The sequence below is a fragment of the Nerophis lumbriciformis genome, linkage group LG01, assembly GCF_033978685.3.
Source record: "Nerophis lumbriciformis linkage group LG01, RoL_Nlum_v2.1, whole genome shotgun sequence".
Lineage (NCBI taxonomy): Eukaryota > Metazoa > Chordata > Actinopteri > Syngnathiformes > Syngnathidae > Nerophis > Nerophis lumbriciformis.
Window position 1 is genome coordinate 48,784,720 of NC_084548.2, and position 20,931 is coordinate 48,805,650.

The following is a 20,931-nucleotide window of genomic DNA, read 5'->3' on the forward strand; positions in this document are numbered from 1 at the left end:
GTCACAAAGTAGGTGTACTGTCACATCACACCCTGACTTATTTGGTGTTTTTTGCTGTTTTCCTGTGTGCACTGTTTTACTTCTTGTCTTGCGCTCCTATTTTGGTGGATTTTTCCTTTTTTTGGTATTTTCCTGTAGCAGTTTCATGTCTCCCTTTGAGCGATATTTCCTGCATCTTCTTTGTTTTAGCAATCAAGAATATTTCACTTGTTTTTATCCTTCTTTGTGGGGACATTGTTGATTGTCATGTCATGTTCGGATGTACATTGTCTTTGCTCCACAGTAAGTCTTTGCTGTCGTCCAGCATTCTGTTTTTGTTTACTTTGTAGCCAGTTCAGTTTTAGTTTTGCTCTGCATAGCCTTCCCTAAGCTTCAATGCCTTTTCTTAGGGGTACTCACCTTTTTTTCATTTTTGGTTTAAGCATGAGATATCTTTTTACCTGCACCCTGCCTCCCGCTGCTTCCGACATCTACAAAGCAATTAGCTACCAGCTGCCACCTACTGATATGGAAGAGTATTACACGGTTACTCTGCCGAGCTCTAGACAGCACAGACACTCAACAACCACACATCATTTGCAGACTATAATTACTGCTTTGCAAAAAATATTTTTACCCCATATAGGTGAAATTAGATAAACTCCCACGGCACACCAGACTGTATCTCACTAGTGTGCCACGGCACAGTGGTTGAAAAACACTGTAATAGAGAATGTCTCATTTGCAGCCCTGGTGGTGAAATCTATCAAAATCAGGGTGGTCCCAAAAAGGAGGGATTTTTCAAATTGACTGTGTGTCGGTTTTGAAAGTGCTCTCCCTCTGGTCAACATATGAAATAACAAGTGTGTAAAACATTTGAAGTGCTCCCCCTCTGGCCAACATATGTAATAACAAGTGTGTGTAAGAAATTGAAATGTGCCCCCTTTGGCCAAAATTAATTTAATTTTTTTTTATAAGTGAAGTGTGAATTCTATTTATGTAGCGCTTTTCTCTGGTGACTCAAAGCGCTTTACATAGTAAAACCCAATATCTAAGTTACATTTAAACCAGTGTGGGTGGCACTGGGAGCAGGTGGATAAAGTGTCTTGCCCAAGGACACAACAGCAGTAACTAGGATGGCGGAAGCGGGGATCGAACCTGCAACCCTCAAGTTGCTGGCACAGCTGCTCTACCAACCGAGCTATACCACCTGTCGTCTGCATTTTGTGATCATTACAAACCATGTTACCGACATCTACAAAGCAATTAGCTACCTGCTGCCACCTACTGATATGGACGAGAATAACATAACCAGTTATATATATATCCATTATAAATATAGATATAGAGACATACTGTAATAACTTGAAGTAAATAATGAAGATTAAAAACCAATTACAAACAAAAAATAAAGAAATTGACTAAAAGCGTACCTTTTTTATATTTGCACAGTATGTATATATTATTAATGTTCTAAATACAACTCTTTATATATCTAGAAAGGGTGGTTCTAAAGAGGTAGGCCTTTTTCAGAGGTCTCAAGAAGGTAACAAATGCAAGAATGTGTGTGTGTGTGTGTGTGTGTGTATGTGTGTGTGTGTGTGTGTGTGTGTGTGTGTGTGTGTGTGTGTGTGTGTGTGTGTGTGTGTGTGTGTGTGTGTGTGTGTGTACACAAAGTAGCTCAGACAGCAATCCCACCCAACTGCTCAGAATATTGAAAATTTCTCGAGCCAATTGCACAAACTGTGAGGAACGACAAGAATAGTCCACAAAGATCCGGGTGGCTGTCGCAGGATTGGAAGATTCAGGAACTCAGGCCGAGCCTTTCCATTGCGGACAGCAAGAAGCCTGTTAGGCGTTGATGTATACAATAATACATCTTAAATGGCCTGTTGCAAGACACTGGCCCTGAAGCCATGGTTCATTTATGTTCTGTCTGAGAATGTTTTTAGTCATTCATTCATTCTTATGCTATTCAGGGTCATGAGGAGCTGGAGCCTATCCCAGTTAACTTCAGACTACATCGTGAACTGGTCGCCAGTCAATCAAGATAGATATCATTCTTGTTTGACAAGAACAAGAAAGTTTGATCATTTTACGCCTATACTGGCTCACCTGCACTGGCTTCCTGTGCACTTAAGATGCGACTTTAAGGTTTTACTACTTGCGTATTAAATACTTAACAGTCTAGTACCATCCTATCTTGCTGAATGTATTGTACCATATGTTCCGGGAAGAAATCTGCGTTCAAAGAACTCCGGCTTATTAGTGATTCCCAGAGCCCAAAAAAAGTCTGCGGGTTTTAGAGCGTTTTCTATTCGGGCTCCAGTATTCTGGAATGCTCTCCCGGTAACAGTTAGAGATGCTACTTCAGTAGAAGCATTTAAGTCCCATCTTAAAACTCATTTGTATACTCTAGCCTTTAAATAGACCCCCCTTTTAGACCAGTTAATCTGCTATCTCTTTTCTGCTCTGCCCCCCCTCTCCTCTCTTCATATGACATCATTTTTTCATAGAACTCTAATCTCGCTCATGTGAGCAGGCTACTGTACAAACACATTTTGTTTTCAGTTACACAAATTATATTTATATTAGGGGTATTTTGAGTCAACTGCCTGTATATTGTAGCGACTATCTTTTAAAACTGGGTGCAGCATTTAAGTCAGTTTTGGCCGCGAACATCTATCTTTTTCTTCACTTTCTCCCTGACACAACCATTTCTTATTTATTTTAGCATGTGTTCAGTTTTCGGAGACATGGCTATGACTGGCTCACAATCGCTCTGCCGTTCACTGGAAACACGAGAAAGAAGCACCTCCGACTCACTTCTGATTGGTCAGGCCGTGCCGAGCTCAAGCACAGGGAAAATTTTCAATATTATTTGCGTATTTATAAGGGGGTGTGGTTTGTGCTTGCCAAGCCCCGCCTACATCTGGGACCAATTAAAAAAAGAAATGTGCTTGGCTTTGTGCGTGCGCACTAGGGTTGTACGGTATACTGGTATTAGTATAGTACCGCGATACTAATGAATCATATTCGGTACTATACCGTCTCTGAAAAGTACCAATCCACCACCCCCCGCACCCCCATCGTGTCATTGATGGTTTACGAGCAGATGAGCATGTTCGGTAGCACACAATCACGGAGTACTTACAAACAGACACAGTGTGTAGACAGAAAAGGGAGAACGGACACATTTTGGCTTAAAAACTAACGATAAAGATGAAGTTATAACACCGAAACGCCCACTGAAAGAGGTGCTTTAAGACATGGCTAGCTAGCTAGCGTAGGGATGATGTTCAAAAATCGATTCTGCCTATTGTTCGATAAGAAAAAAAACGATTTCATGGATTCAATTCCCTTTTTGAGAAACGGTTCCTGTTATCGAAGCCACTATAGTAAAGGAAAAGATTTGGTTCTTTATTCGAATTCCTGGGAACGAATCCCGTGTCACAGGAAATGTCCTGTGGCACGTCACAGGAAATGACGCAGCTCAGTCATTCGGCGGCAGATACAGAAGCAGCAACAACAAACGCTCCAAGGCATGGCTTCACTTTACTAAGAAATACGACGAGGAAACATGTTCAGGCCGTACATAACCTGAAAGTTAGAGAAACGTGTCGTGGAGAAGCAGCGACAGAGATGACGAAGTAAAGCCCTCTTCCTCTGCTTCAACCTGCAGTCCCAGTGATAGTGCTGGTGAGTAACTAACGTTAACTGTTGCCGGTTAATTTCCATATCTGCTCACTTGTAGCCTTTAGGCTAAAATAACGTTACCTCTTATGTCAACCAGGACTGCAGTAATGTTAGCTAAACTAACGTTACCTAAGCATAGTCAGTGGCTAACGATAATGTTAACGTTAGCCTTTTTGTATGTGTTTGATAAAGTTAACGGTATCTTGTAGCCTACACCACTCCAGAGTTTGCAGGTCTGTCTAATAAACTAGTGCTTGCAAGATGTGAATTAAGATAATGTTATCCTATTTCAGATGAGCGAGGTATAACGCAGAGAGCAGCAAGATGAGTGAGGAGGAGAGTAACAACATTACTCGCAAGCTAACGAGAATGATGGTGAAAAATCTCATCCCCTTCAACTTGGTGAACACAGACGAATACAAGTAGGTTAATAATTGTATTTTGCTGACATGTAATGGAGCAAAAAGTAAACACCATTACTCTGAGATTTGTTTCAAATGTAAAGTGCTGTACAATACAAATGAATGCAGTATTTTCCCTGCATGTATTTTTCTTAGGTGGCCCACTTGAAGGGGCACTAACAGTCAACATTTATTTATTTTATTATTTTATTTTTTTGGGTAACAACAGTCAATATTTATTTATTTATTTTATTTTTTCTTAAAAAATAAGTGAGCTTTTGTTAAACCAAGAATTGTGTGTTTTTTTTCCATATACAACAACCTATCTGGATTCGGTAAGAGAATTGAAAAGGAATCGGTTCGATAAGAGGATTCGATAATGGCATCGAATTCGATAATTTCTTAACAAACATCACCCTAGGGGCTAACGTCCATCCGCCGTCGGCAGTGTTGTAGCTACTTCTAAATCACTAATCCTGGTCTCCATGGCGACAAATACAGTAAATCTCTTACAAGTATCATCCCTGCAGGACGAGGAATAGCTAAACATGCTTCACTACACACCGTAGCTCACCGGCGTCCAAATGTAAACAAACGCCATTGGTGGGTCGACACCTAACATCCACTGTAATGATACCAAGTACATTAGCGTATCTAGTCGATACTACTATAAACAAAGTTAAAGTTAAAGTACCAATGATTGTCACACCAACACTAGGTGTGGTGAAATGTGTCCTCTGCATTTGACCCATCCCCTTGTTCACCCCCTGGGAGGTGAGGGCAGTAGTGGGCAGCAGCGGTGCCGCGCCCGGGAATCATTTTTGATGATTTAACCCCCAATTCCAACCCTTGATGCTGAGTGCCTAGCAGGGAGGTAATGGGTCCCATTTTTATAGTCTTTGGTATGACTCGGCCGAGGTTTGAACTCACAACCTACCGATGTCAGGGCGGACACTCTAACCACTAGGCCACTGAGTAAGCCTATGATTACATCGATATTTTTTGGCATCACAACATCTTCTGTCGTTTTTTTAAAATGTATATTGTGTTTATAAACTCAGTAAATATGTCCCTGGACACATGAGGACTTTGAATATGACCAATGTACGACTCGGTATCGGATTGATACCCTAATTTGTGGCATCATCCAAAACTAATCCATTAATTTTTTTTACCGCTTGTCCCTTTAAGCATCCAAACAGAAGAATAAATGATTATTACATTTTAACAGAAGTGTAGATAGAACATGTTAAAAGAGAAAGTAAGCAGATATTAACAGTAAATGAACAAGTAGATTAATAATTCATTTTCTACCACGTGTCCTTAATGTTGACAAAATAATAGAATGGAAAATGACACAATATGTTACTGCATATGTCAGCAGACTAAATTAGGAGCCTTTGTTTGTTTACTTACTACTAAAAGACAAGTTGTCTTGTATGTTCACTATTTTATTTAAGGACAGACTTGCAGTAAGAAACATATGACTTTTTGTTAAAATGAAGCCAAAAATGCAATTGTTGTGGTCCCCTTTATTTAGAAAAGTATCGAAAAGAATCTAAATACTTTTGGTACCGGTACCAAAATATTGGTATCGGGACAACACTAGTGTGCACACTTTAATACATCTAAATCTTTACTGGCGTACATAGTTTTCTGGATTCGAACGTAGGTTTTGTTTTAACACCACGCAGCTGTTCTTACACGTGGCCCCAGACCCTTCCTGTATACTGACTGTGAGTTTAAGCACTCGTAGCTCCACCTGTATCATTCACTACAGCTATTTGCTGTTCAAATGAAACTCAAAAGCATCCGTCTTTTCAACTACTCCAATATATGAGAAGAATTTTACTAACGTCATCGAAAATTGCTGCCCTTCAGTATTCTTAAACTGGGGGGAATGCCCTGAAGCTGTGTCAGTCATCGTTTGTATTTCAGGAGTAGTTTGGACAATCCTCATCAGAATCCTCTGCCAGCTAATGTATGCTACCTGTTTTGATGAGGCGTCACATGAAGCGATCACACTCAGTGACAACTGACAGCTGACAACAAAAGGTCATCACTTGGGAATCAACCATGGTCTTATCTGGGCCAGCAGCTTGAAAGCATTTTGGCAGATTTCAACACCTTTATCACTTCTGCCTCTGTCACTTGGTGTCTTACTGCATTGAGCGAGCACTCAATACTGTTGGTTCAGACTCACTCAATGTTCAGCGGAAGTCATCAAAACGTGTGATGAAATTCACAAAGTTCATCCTCATGGTGTCATATGGCAGTTTATGAAAACAGTTATGTTGTAAAGGAAGGTACTGAAAATGCTATCAAACTTAAACATTAATTATCTGATCGAGGGAATGTAAGTGCACACCATTAAAATACTTAGGCTGGAATTGCAGTCCTTTGCTGGCGGGGGTTAAGCATATAAAAAAATGCACTTACATAAAGAATAGCAGTTAAAAACGAGATGAAAAGTAATAATGGAACAAACCTTGATCCAAATCTGTGATAGGGCATACTCTTGCCACCATGTAACCTTTTAAAAAATGCAACATAACGTTGTCTTAGGCTATGTCTACACTAAGCCGGATAACCCCTTAAACAAATAATTATTTAGTCTAAGCCCCGTTTCAGCCACAATAAACCAACGTTTAAGATCCCCATCCTGGGACAATTTTTTACACGGCTAAGTGTGCCGTGTATTTCTTGAATCTCCGGCTCTTAGCTTTGTATGGACTCATTGATCGTTTACAAACTGAATTAGGAGAGGAAGTGACACCAGAAAAACCGCGCCCCACACCGGAAGTGACAGCAGAAAGAACGCGCCACAGCCAGCTTCATAATGAAGTGGTTTCGTAACTTGGAGCTAACCACTGGAAATATGGTGGCGAGTCATCCAGACATGCCCGTGTTTCTCCTTCCGTCTATACAAACGCTTGTGGAAATCACACATGAATACCTTAAGAGAAAGCGATTGCAGCTATTTCGGATACAACACTTCTCAGACGGCAAGAGAACTTTCCAATGTCTAGGTCAGCTATGATTTTACTTACCGAAAAACTTTGTCCATTTGTCGAAGGAGAGACAACGAGAATGCAGACAACTGTGAATGTGATAAAAAAGGTAGCGTGTGTTTTGTATTACCTGGCTGTCGAGGGAAGACCACGGAAAACGGCGAATGCTTTTGGACTGGCAAAGCAGACTGTATCAGTTATTGTCCGCCATGTATGTCGCGGACTCAACGTCTAGGTCCAGAGTATATAAAGTCACCAAAAACGAATGGACAATGAAAGTGAAGGCAAAAGAGTGAGGAGTGTCCTGACCAGATATCTAGATCCCTAGATTGACTGTTGTAAATCACATTGTGTACTTTTACATGTTTATTAAAGATTTTATTAATTTATGATGTCTCAGGTGTGATTCACTACAATAGGGCCCCACAGCACACTGGATTCCAGTTAATTTAAATACCACAACACTGGATATTGTTCAGATAATCTAAATTTAAGTACTTGCACACAAAGCAACACTGGATGTGACTGACGTGCGCATTTTCCGCGCATGCGTACTAGGTCGCGATGCACTGGCTGATGGAGGGGGGGGGGGGGGGTCCAAAACGACCATTGTTAGGTGGGATTTACCACAGATAACCTTACCGGTTTAGTGTAGAAGGGGCCTTAGTTCCTGCATGCATACATGCATAAAGGAAAGTCGTTATTATAAGAACAATGTATGTTTAGATGCATAGTTCTATAGGAAAAATAATCTTAGTTTTCAGATAAGCAATTACAATCAAGACACCTATTATACATGTATGATACTAATTACAGGGGGGAAAGCAGTTGTCATAGCTGTTTCCATAGTGACAGATTGAGCATTGTTTAAAAACTGACAGGCCCAAAGCATAAAGAGAAGCGCTGCATCAATGCATGAAAGAGAAAAGTACTTTCTGTGAGTGAAATATTCTGGGGTGTTTTGTTTGTAGAATGACAAGGATTTATTATGGCCTATTACGTACTGAATGGTTAAAGCATGCTTTACCTGTTTAAAGAGGTGTTCGTCTTTTCTGATTTATACATGTTATACAATGTTAGATACTCGTGTTAAACAATGGCAAAGAATACAATCATAAGGTTCATGCAGTTTGGAGTAAGTTTGCACGCAGTTTTGGATGTCTCTGTTCGCGGGGTTTTACAGCCTAGCTTTGTTGTGACATCACAGTGAGGTGGATGTACTTATCTAGACAGGAAGGATAACGTTTTATCTTCATCTAATCTTGGCATGTGCATAATAACACACAATTGTGACATGCAGTGACATAAATCCTGCTAAACAATCTTTTCTTTTCTTTTTTTATGCAGCGTCTGAATCATTCGGAGAGTGGGAAGGTGTATCTAATGTTGTGACATGGTGAATCAATATAATGTTTACGTAACTGATTTTTGACCCAGCCTGGAAAAAAATAGTGGCGTTTACTTGAAGATATTTACCGTATTTTTCGGAATCTAAGTCGCACCGGAGTATAAGTCGCACCTGCCGAAAATGCATAATAAAGAAGGAAAAAAGCATTATGCAACTTTCATAAACTATGAAAAAAACTGCGACTTATAGTCCGAAAAATACGGTACTTAAACAGTGTACATTTCCAAAAGATAAGGTGACAGTTTTGAAGAAGGTGGGGCGAGGTTTCATTTGCAATCCGCGAATGACTCCACAAACGAACATATTGCAGACAGACTCAAAAAACCATGGAGCAAAATTTACACCAAAGCATATCCAAGACATAATATTTAGACCACTAAGGAGGAATTTAAAAGTAAATTAAAATGATCATAGGTCCCCTTTAAAATACTGATTGGAGCACAACCAATCTGTAGTAAACTTGCAGAAAGTTCCGCAGGTTTCAAGTTTCCCATCCATCTATACCAACTCTAAGGAGTTGATGAGGTAAAACACAGTTCAGACATCACTTCTTTTTTTGCTTTTGGGGGGGAAAAATTGCATGGTCCTCAAGCTAAAAATCAGGAAAACAATATCCCCTAAAAGCCACACAGTAGAAATGACAGTCTCATAAAAGCAAAAGAGGAATCAGCAGTTTAGAAAATAGGATTTGGATCATGTGGAACAGATCTGGTTTTCTTTTTGGGGGACTGTCAAATTGTGGTCAGCACATAAAGGCGACATAGATGTGCAGATGGAGTGTGCATGAAGCAGTGATATGGAACAGAGGAGAAATGGGTATCTTTATCCTGTTTGTTTGTTCAGTAGCCAAAAACCTTCTGTGTTAACATTTCATCTAAGTCACATAGCTAGGGGTAAAGACACTCATAGGCGTGCTGTAATGCATGGCACAAACACATACACTATATTGCCAAAAGTATTTGGCCACCTGCCTTTACTCACATATGAACTTGAAGTGCCATCCCATGGAATTGTCCAAAATGTTTTGGTATCCTGGAACATTCAAAGTTCCTTTCACTGAAACTAAGGGGCCAAGCCCAACTCCTGAAAAACAACTCGACACCATAATTCCCCTTCCACCAAATTTCACACTCGACACAATGCAGTCCGAAATGTAGCGTACTCCTGGCAACTTCCAAACCCAGACTGGTCCATCAGATTGCCAGATGGAAAAGCGTGACTCATCAGTCAGGAGAAGGCGTCTCCACTGCTCTAGAGTCCAGTGGCGACGTGCTTTACACCACTGCATCTAACGCTTTGCATTGGACTTGGTGATGTATGGCTTAGATGCAGTTGATCGGCCATGGAAACCCATTCCATGAAGCTCTCTGCGTACTGTACGTGGGCTTATTGGAAGGTCACATGAAGTTTGGAGCTCTGTAGCAACTGACTGTGCAGAAAGTCTTTGCACTATGTGCTTCAGCATCCGCTGACCCCTCTCTGTCAGTTTACGTGACCTACTACTTGGTGGCTGACTTGCTGTTGTTCTCAAACTCTTCACTTTTCTTATAATAAAGTTGACTTTGGAATATTTAGGAGCGAGGAAATTTCACGACTGGATTTGTTGCACAGGTGGCATCCTATGACAGTTCCACGCTGGGAATCACTGAGAACGGCCCATTATTTCACAAATGTTTGTAGAAACAGTCTCCATGCCTAAGTGCTTCATTTTATACACAGGGTCAAGTGATTAGGGCACCTGATTCTCATTTGGATGGGTGGCCAAATACTTTTGGAAATATAGTGTAGCTGCATAGAAAAGGGATCGAGGAAATTATATCATTTGTATGTAAAATTCCAAAGGAGCTGACTGTGTTGACAGTCAGTCTCTTACGTTGTTTTTTGGCGCTACTCCAAGCGTTGCCGCTTAATGAGAACCTGCAGATATTCCCCCGAGGTACAAAGCATTTTAAGTTTTTTGTTTTTTTCTGTCAACAGTAAATTCTGAAGTAGTTGTCTCTGTCCAACCATAATCATGAATCTACCACAATAAATAGGACAATCTGAGTTTGAGAGCTAAGTATCAAAACATCTGTGTTTGCAGTAAATAAAGGGAAGCTAGAGTCTACACCAGTGGTCCCAAATCGGTCCATGATGCATTTACTACCAGGCTGCACGGAAACATTAAATCATTTATAAACAACTTACATGCCGCCAATCGCACTACACACAATAATAAGCTTGTTCATAAATGTATAACATAACTCCTGATAGGAAGTCGCCATTTGTTATACATTTGTTACATGGAACAATGCACATTATTAACATCTAAAATGTAAATGTGCCAGATTGCAGCCAAATTGTATTTTTCATCTGCAGTCCCCGGCAGGTTGGTGAAATAGCCAACAAGGTCCATAAAAAGTGAAGTTAGACAGCACCAATATCAGACATAATCAGTACAATAAAATACACAAACTCAGACATAATGATAGAAATAAAATAACATGGAGACCACTATAAAACAGTAGGTTGCTGCATGACGGAAGCTTAGGACAGATCAATGATAAAGTCACCATAGGAGTTGAAGTTCATAAGGCAGATGGAGAAGTGCTCCAGTGCAAGTGTGCTGAATGAAGAAAATACACACCTCCTTGGCCTGGTAAGTTAAAGTGCTGCAATTATTGCTCATAACCCTTTTGCACAAGTAGTTAGCATTAACAGATGTGTTTTTGCATTGAAAATTGCACCAAAAAAGCATACATTTATCTATGTATTAAATATGAACACATAACTTTTAGAATAGTAATAGAAACTTTTAGAATAGTAATAGAAATCCATATAAATATTTTGGAACTGTAGGCAAGTATACCTAGTTTTATTATATATCTACGCTCTTGTCCTCTACAATGACGTATCACGTATAACGCATTATATACGTGAGCCAAAAAATAAGCCCACAAGCTAGCGAAAATGAGTAAAAATCAAGTCATCGGAGAGCTTTTCTGCAAAGGGAAAAATGCCAGGGCTCCCACTAATTCAGCGTGATCTTGAGTTGTATTTTTCATGCATCTATTTTTGCTGTATGTACACTATATTTCCAAAAGTATTTGGCCACCCATCCAAATTATGATAATCAGGTGTCCTAATCACTTGGCCTGGTGTATAAAATCAAGCACTTAAGCATGGAGACTGTTTCTACAAACATTTGTGAAAGAATGGGCCGCTCTCAGTGATTTCTAGCGTGGAACTGTCATAGGATGCCACCTGTGCAACAAATCCAGTCGTGGAATTTCCTCGCTCCTAAGTATTCCAAAGTCAACTAATTATAAGAAAAGTGAAGAGTTTGGGAACAACAGCAACTCAGCCACCAAGTGGTAGGCCACGTAAACTGACAGAGAGAGGTCAGGGGATGCTGAAGCGCATAGTGCAAAGACTTTCTGCAGACTTTCAGTTTCTTCAGAGCTCCAAACTTCAAGTGACCTTCCAATTAGCCCACGTACAGTATGCAGAGAGCTTCATGGAAAGGGTTTCCATGGCCGAGCAGCTGCATCTAAACCATACATCACCAAGTCCAATGAAAAGCGTCGGATGAAGAGAATGAAGAGCATAGAAGAAAAGGTCATTTCCAACATCAGTATTCAAGGACAACTTTAAAACAAATGAGCATATCAGTGGTGGGGGTTAAACTATGGAATTCTCTTTACAATGAGATAAAAGATTGTAAAAATATATTCCAATTGAAAAAAATATATAAAGACAGAACAATAAGATCATATGGACAGCCATAAGTGTTTACATTTTGCTTTATATTTATTATTTTACCTATTTTTTGCCTGATTTTGTATTTGTTTTGTATCATCCCGTGAGGTGTATATTACTTTTGGTTTTTTTTTGTTCGGTTTGTACTTCATTAAGTTTTGCACTTGTAGTGTTTTTTGTTTGTTTTCGTTATATTTGGATGTAATTGTTGGTTTAAATAAATGATAAATAAATGATAAATGGGTTGTACTTGTATAGCGCTTTTCTACCTTCAAGGTACTCAAAGCGCTTTGACACTACTTCCACATTTACCCATTCACACACACATTCACACACTGATGGAGGGAGCTGCCATGCAAGGCGTTAACCAGCACCCATCAGGAGCAAGGGTGAAGTGTCTTGCTCAGGACACAACGGACATGACGAGGTTGGTACTAGGTGGGGATTGAACCAGGGACCCTCGGGTCGCGGACGGCCATTCTTCCACTGCGCCACGCCGTCCCTGGTTTATATGATATCATTAAGCAAGACTACGTATTATGTTGAAGGGGGCAGGAAAATATAAGATTTTTCTTCATCCTGCTCCTTCTCAGGCATTGGTGTGTAAATGTATAATTGAATAATTGTGGTATAGTTGTCTATCGATCAAAGATGCACATCAATGAAGGAGATAAATAAAAAAATTTTAAAAACTAAAACTTTTTTTTTTTTAATGCGGTGGTGTAAAGCAGTCTCCCCTGCTCTAGAGTCCAGTGGCGACACCTTCTCTGGAGTGATGAATCACACTTTTCTATCTGGCAATCTGATGGACGAGTCTGAGTTTGGATGTTGCCAGGAGAACGCTACATTTCGGACTGCATTGTACCGAGTGTGAAATTTGGTGGAGGAGGAATTATGGTGCGGGGTTGTTTTTCAGGAGTTGGGTTTGGCCCCTTAGTTCCAGTGAAAGGAACTTTGAATGCTCCAGGATACCCAAATATTGTGGACAATTCCATGGGATGGCACTTCAAGTCCATATGTGAGTAAAGGCACGTGGCCAAATACTTTTGGCAATATAGTGCATCTGCCACACGTGGATGGGCTGGTCCGTGAAAATAATGCCTACAGTAAACCAGTCTGTAGTGCAAAAAAGGTTGGAGACCCCTGCTTAACACCAGATAACTTAAGAGTCAACCTGACAACACAGAAATGTCCATGCCAACATGGATTCAAAACGGAAGCTGAAAAGGCAATAAATTAATATTTGTAAAATTGTGAGGCTTTGAGAGATTATGGGCAGAAACAATGATCTTCTTATGACACCGTTTGGTGAAGTGTATGCATCTATTCTTAGGGTACCTTGCTCTCCCTGTAAGAGATCAGGTGAGCCTTTGTGCTGTCAACCCTGTCACCGTTGGCGAAATATAGCATTTTTGTTGTCAAAATACAGCGCAGAATGTCTATGTTAGTGGAGCTTGTTGCTGCAGCAACACAAGCTGAGCGTGTGTTCGTGCGTGCGTGCGTGCGTGCGTGCTAGTGTGTGTGTGTGTGTGTGTGTGCGCACGCATGGCAAAAGTCCCAATTATAAAATGTTCTGTTATACTTGTTTAACTTTGTTCATTGAAATAAAGTGAATAAAATCCACATGACTGCACTGCACATAATTGAAATAAAGGGAGTATTTTTTTAATCAAGATATATATATATATATATATATATATATATATATATATATATATATATATATATATATATATATATATATATGTATATGTCCATGGCGACAAATAAAGTATGTTTCTTACAAGTATCATCCCTGCAGGATGAGGAGTAGCAAAACATGCTTCACGACACACCGTAGCTCACCGGCATCAACATGTAAACAAACGCCATTGGTGGATCTACACATAACATCCACTGTAATGATACCAAAGTACAGGAGCATATCTAGTCGATACTACTATGATTACGTCGATATTTTTTGGCATCACAACATCGTCTTTCGTTTTTGTTTTGTTTTTATATTATGTTTATAAACTCAGGAAATATGTCCCTGGACACATGAAGACTTTGAATATGACCAATGTATGATCCTATAACTACTTGGTATCGGATTGATACCCAAATTTGTGGTATCATCCAAAACTAATGTAAAGTATCAAACAACAGAAGAATAAGTCATTATTACATTTTAACAGAAGTGTAGATAGAACATGTTAAAAGAGAAAGTAAGCAGATATTAACAGTAAATGAACAAGTAGACTAATAATTTTCTACCACTTGTCCTTAATAATGTAGAGAAAATAATAGAATGGAAAATGACACAATATGTTACTGCATATGTCAGCAGACTAAATTAGGAGCCTTTGTTTGTTTACTTACTACTAAAAGACAAGTTGTCTTGTATGTTCACTATTTTATTTAAGGACAAACTTGCAATAAGAAACATATGTTTAATGTACCCTAACATTTTTTGTTAAAATAAAGCCAATAATGCAATTTTTTGTGGTCCCCTTTATTTAGAAAAGTATCGAAAAAATGTTGGAACCGGTACTAAAATATTGGTATCGTGACAACACTAGTGGGTATATAAAACCTTCATGGAGGTGTTTTTTAAGTGCTCCACAAGCAGAATTTTGCTCGCATTCATTTGACTGCATTCAAAAAAAGAAAAACAGGTGTGCTTGTCTTACATAAGGATTGTGAATGATGGGCAAAATTCTACCAAAAAAAATTGTGTAGTTCCCCTTTTAAGAGACAAATCCTTTTGAATATGCAGTAATTCCTTTTCGGTCCGCTCCCTGTATGATCCGTGTCAGAGCTTGGTCCGCAGTAAGTCGGACACGTTTCCAGTGTGGGTTGGACTCCGCCAAGACTGCCCTTTGTCACCCATTCTGTTCATAACTTTTATGGACAGAATTTCTAGGCGCAGTCAGGGCGTTGAGGGGATCCGGTTTGGTGGCTACAGGATTAGGTCTCTGCTTTTTGCAGATGATGTGGTTCTGATGGCTTCATCTGGCCAGGATCTTCAGCTCTCACTGGATCGGTTGGCGGCCGAGTGTGAAGCGACTGGGATGAGAATCAGCACCTCCAAGTCGGAGTCCATGGTTCTCGCCCGGAAAAGGGTGGAGTGCCATCTCCGGGTTGGGGAGGAGACCCTGCCCCAAGTGGAGGAGTTCAAGTACATCGGAGTCTTGTTCACGAGTGAGGGAAGAGTGGATCGTGAGATCGGTGCGGCGTCTTCAGTAATGCGGACGCTGTATCGATCCGTTGTGGTGAAGAAGGAGCTGAGCCGGAAGGCAAAGCTCTGAATTTACCGGTCGATCTACGTTCCCATCCTCACCTATGGTCATGAGCTTTGGGTTATGACCGAAAGGACAAGATCACGGGTACAAGCGGCCGAAATGAGTTTCCTCCGCCGGGTGGCGGGTCTCTCCCTTAGAGATAGGGTGAGAAGCTCTGCCATCCGGGGGGAACTCAAAGTAAAGCCGCTGCTCCTCCACATCGAGAGGAGCCAGATGAGGTGGTTCAAGCATCTGGTCAGAATTCCACCCGAACGCCTCCCTAGGGAGGTGTTTAGGGTACGTCCGACCGGTAGGAGGCCACGGGGAAGACCCAGGACACGTTGGGAAGACTGTGCCTCCCGGCTGGCCTGGGAACACCTCGGGATCCCCCGGGAAGAGCTGGAAGAAGTGGCTGGGGAGAGGGAAGTCTGGGCTTCCCTGCTTAGGTTGCTGCCCCCGCAACCCGACCTCAGATAAGCGGAAGAAGATGGATGGATGAAGTAATTCCTTTTGATAATACATCCATCCATTTTCTACCGCTTGTCCCTCAGGGTCGCGGGGGTTGCCGGAGCCTATCCCAGCTGCATTCGGGCGGAAGGCGGGGTACACCCTGGACAAGTCGCCACCTCATCACAGGGCCAACACAGATAGACAGACAACATTCACACACTAGAGATCATTTAACCTATCCCCAGGTGCATGTCTTTGGAGGTGGGAGGAAGCCGGAGTACCCGGAGGGAACCCACGCAGTCACGGGGAGAACATGCAAACTCCACACAAAAAGATCCCGAGCCCGGGATTGAACTCAGGACCTTCGTATTGTGAGGCACATGCACTAAACCCTGTACCACCGTGCTGCCTTTTGATAATACAGATGACTATAATTACAGTGTTTTACTGCAAAATAACAGTTAATTGCTGTGAAACATAATAGCATCCTAATTATTACAGTAATGTCTGAGTAAATTAAATAAATAATTATGAGATAGGCTCTAGCACCCCATTAGACAATAAAATACTGTTTAATGCTGTGATTTTCTGGTATTCTTTTTATTTCTTGCACTGCAGGTGCAGAAAGGTTCCATGTGTGTTGCGTGCAGACAGGAATACTTCCAACGTCTCTTTTCACTCCCGCAAAAATCGAGCAGCAACTTGAAAGCGCCACTGGTGAACGCCAAGCCTGCGTGTCATGCCCTGGCCGCGACGCACACGCTGGCGAGAAGCGTCTCGCAAACATTATAAGAGCCATCAACACGTCGTGATAATGATGTCACGTGACGAATGAGCTCACCGCCAACGTGCGCAAACAGCCAAGCTGAAAGAGCGCAATGTTGCCTCGTTTGACTTTGAAGTTGGCCCTGCGATGAGGTGGTGACTTGTCCAGCTGGGATGGGCTCCAGCACCCCCGCCCCCTCGCGGGACCCCGATAGGGACAAGCGGCAGAAAATGGATGCGCTTTGAAGTTGAGCGGCGCTGCCGTGTGTGCATGCATTAATTGCCATCTATACGGACTCCTCGGGTATATGTGCTGTGTGAGGAGGAGGCACGTGTACCACCCAGACAAGTGGGGGTTAGGCAGCCGATGAAGGGCTCCACTGTGCGCCCTTCTGGTGATGCCCCATTCATCTGTTGAACGTGTGATGAGGGACGAATGGACGTGGCTTTCATTTTAAAGATGCACAAATAACCATTCCCCCGCTATAAGGTGCTAACTAAACCATATAAAAAAATAAGGGGGGGTTTTAGAGCCACAATGCCGCAAAAAGCGCATATCTGTGTGTAACGGAATGGAATGCACGCTGCAACAAATGCGAAATGTCAACAAATAAAACACTGACCGCTTCGATCCTCAAAGTGACTCCATAAACTTCTTCTGTTGACGTCCAGCTTCTTTTCTTTCTTTTTTTCCTCGCCGCTTCCTTCGCCAGCAGCAAAGACCCACGCACAGGACAAAGACGCGCGGGGTTTTCTTGTTTAACTTCCAGTTCGCAGCATTCCAACACGGATCTTCCTTCCCGCCGTGCAGTGCGGGCGCTGCGTCCAGAGGCGAGTGTTGCCGAAGGGCTTTCACTTTCCCTTTCTCTCCTTGCTCTTCACAATCCTCACTTTGCTCGCACAAGAATTCCCGCCCACAGTGGGAGATTTTTTTTTTCTTGTGCAACCCCCCCTTCTCAGATCATCGCTACATGCTCTCTGCAAGTGTTTGTGTTCCATCACTGGAGAAAATGACACATTTTTTCAAGACTGATGTGATGAATATTTGATGAAGTTAAAATTGAATGTCGGGAAAACAGATTGCAGTTGTTTTGGTTTTTTTACTAGGCGTGGTTTCAGTGTGTAACTAACTACCGTATTTTTCAGAGTATAAGTCGCTCCGGAGTTTCAATCAATCAATGTTTATTTATATAGCCCTAAATCACAAGTGTCTCAAAGGGCTGCACAAGCCACATCGACATCCTCGGTACAGAGCCCACATAAGGGCAAGGAAAAACTCACCCCAGTGGGACGTCGATGTGAATGACTATGAGAAACCTTGGAGAGGACCGCATATGTGGGTAACCCCCCCTCTAGAGGAGACCGAATGCAATGGATGTCGAGTGGGTCTGACATAATATTGTGAGAGTCCAGTCCATAGTGGATCTAACATAATAGTAAGAGTCCAGTCCATAGTGGGGCCAGCAGGACACCATCCCGAGCGGAGACGAGTCAGCAGCGCAGAGATGTTCCCAACCGATGCACAGGCGAGCGGTCCACCCCGGGTCCCGACTCTGGACAGCCAGCATTTATCCATGGCCACCGGACCTGTGTGTCTCCCCTTCCACAAGGGAGAGGGGAGGAGAGGAGAGAAAAAAAGAAACGGCAGATCAACTGGTCTAAAAAGGGGGTCTATTTAAAGGCTATAATATACAAATGAGTTTTAAGTTGGGACTTAAATGCTTCTACTGAGGTAGCATCGCTAATTGTTACCGGGAGGGCATTCCATAGTACTGGAGCCCGAGTAGAAAACGCTCTATAGCCCGCAGACTTTTTTTGGGCTCTGGGAATCACTAATAAGCCGGAGTTCTTTGAACGCAGATTTCTTGCCGGGACATATGGTACAATACAATCGACAAGATAGGCTGGAGCTAGACCGTGTAGTATTTTATACGTAAGTAGTAAAACCTTAAAGTCACATCTTAAGTGCACAGGAAGCCAGTGCAGTTTAAGTCGCACCGGCCGAAAATGCATAATAAGGAAGGGAAAAAACATATATAAGTCGCACTGGAGTATAAGTCGAATTTTTGGGGGAAATTTATTTGATAAAACCCAACACCAAGAATAGACATTTGAAAGGCAATTTAAAATAAATAAAGAATAGTGAACAACAGGCTGAATAAGTGTACGTTATATGAGAACTGAGAACGTGCCTGGTATGCTAACGTAACATATTATGGTAAGAGTCATTCAAATAACTATAACATTTAGAACATGCTATACGTTTACCAAACAATCTGTCACTCCTAATCGCTAAATCCCATGAAATCTTATACGTCTAGTCTCTTACGTGAATGAGCTAAATAATATTATTTGATATTTTACGGTAATGTGTTAATAATTTCACACATAAGTTGCTCCTGAGTATAAGTCGCACCCTCCGGCCAAACTATGAAAAAAACTGCGACTTACAGTCCGAAAAATACGGTACACGTGTTTGTAAGGGACCACGCGAGTTAAACACTCCTGTCAGCGTTGACTTTCTCAATCTAATCCAGTGGTTCTTAACCTTGTTGGAGGTACCGAACCCCACCAGTTTCATATGTAGGGATGATACTCGAAACCGGTTTTCCCTGTTGTTCGATAAGAAAAGAACCGAGTCCTCGGACTCGAATCCCTTTTTGAGAACCGGTACCTGTTATCGAGACCACTATAGTAAAGAAAAAGAGTTGGTTCTTTATTCAAATCCCTGGGAACGAATCCCGTCCCGACCAGAAAAGCCCCTTGGGACAACACAAGAAATGACGTCACGTAGCTCAGTCATTAGGCGCAGATAGGGAAAGCAGGAAAAACAATGGACCGTAAAAAGCGCTCCAAGGTGTAATAAAGTTCAAAACAAAAAGGTATAATCCAATGAATAACTTTACTGAGAGATTTGAGCAGGGTACAAACACATGACGAACACTTTTACGACCAACCGGAAACATAGCAACCAGGCTAGCAACGCACCTCCTTTATGGCAGCTGTCGCAACGTTCTTAAAGCAACCGCAGCACATACATATATATAAACAACATATATGACATGATCTCCCTTTTTTAACTTTTGTTTTTCTTTCCTTGTAAACAAAACAAAATCACACTGTATATGTGTTGTCTGTCTAATTATAAATAATGCAGACGAGGCGTGTTGGCTGAGTTCTTGACGTTTACTTTCATAGTGTGCTCATAACCTCATTCATAGCTGCAGGCTGGCGACATGCAACAACACTTTTCGGTGCTACCGCTCATGTCACTCCCGTTGCATGCTGGGTAGTGTAGTCTGGGGCACCGAAAAGGGGGGGGTAAAGGAGACGGATTCTAGGGGCCCATGATGGAGGGGGGCCCAGAGAGGCCCCTAATGATGATGAAATTATAATACAGAAAAAATAATGACACTGTGTTGGGGGCCCTGTAAAGATTCTTTTCATGGGGCCCAAAATCCCTAGCGGCGCCCCTGAGTGTAGTTGTTATATTCCCTAGCTCATAACATCACATCTTTCCCCCTATAAAGAAATAATGTTAACTCAATAAAGTGTATTTCTTTTTTTAGCTTTAACTTTTCATTTTTCAGCATTGTAACCACATTTGCAAACAACTTTTCTCTTCATAGAATTTTCTTTCAATAAAGAAATAAAGTGCAAAAATGTCAAAGCATCATAACAAACAGTTATGTCAAATAGCAGCAGAAGTGCACTTTTAGGAGAGCTGTATTATTTTAAGTTTTGTGCCCAAGGGACTGATTTTATTTAACACTATATTATTATTTATACACCTATAGTGATCACAGAGACAGGTTGTTTTTGTGTTACTGTATATATTTGTTTTTCTGAAAAATCCCACTTAATATACTTTGGGTAACAGTCAATATTTTTTATTTTATTTTATTTTTTTAGGGGGGTAACAGTCAATATTTATTTATTTATTAGATTTTATTTTTTTCTTATATAATAAAAGTGAGCTTTTGTTAAACCAAATATTGTGTGTTTTTTTCCATATACAACAACCTATCTGGACTCGATAAGAGAATCGATAAGGAATCGGTTCGATAAGAGCATTCGATAATAGGCTCGAACTCGATAATTTCTTATCAAACATCATCCCTATTCATATGCGCATTCACCGAACCTTCTTTAGTGAAAAATTAAAAAAATAAAAATTCCAAATTCAAGACAAAGTTATATGTTGTTTGTAACACTTTAGT

The 20,931-nt window shown here is 41.2% G+C and overlaps 1 protein-coding gene across 1 annotated transcript in view; it reads right to left on the minus strand.

The window, feature by feature from the left end:
* LOC133622449 (metabotropic glutamate receptor 4-like) overlaps positions 1–17,665 on the minus strand; it is a 430,106-nt gene extending 412,441 nt beyond the window's left edge. Inside the window, exon 1 of the mRNA XM_061985214.1 lies at positions 17,335–17,665. The gene's annotated coding sequence lies outside the window, so the exon portion shown is untranslated. The remainder of the gene's footprint in view (positions 1–17,334) is intronic.
* Between the last annotated feature and the right edge of the window lie 3,266 nt (positions 17,666–20,931).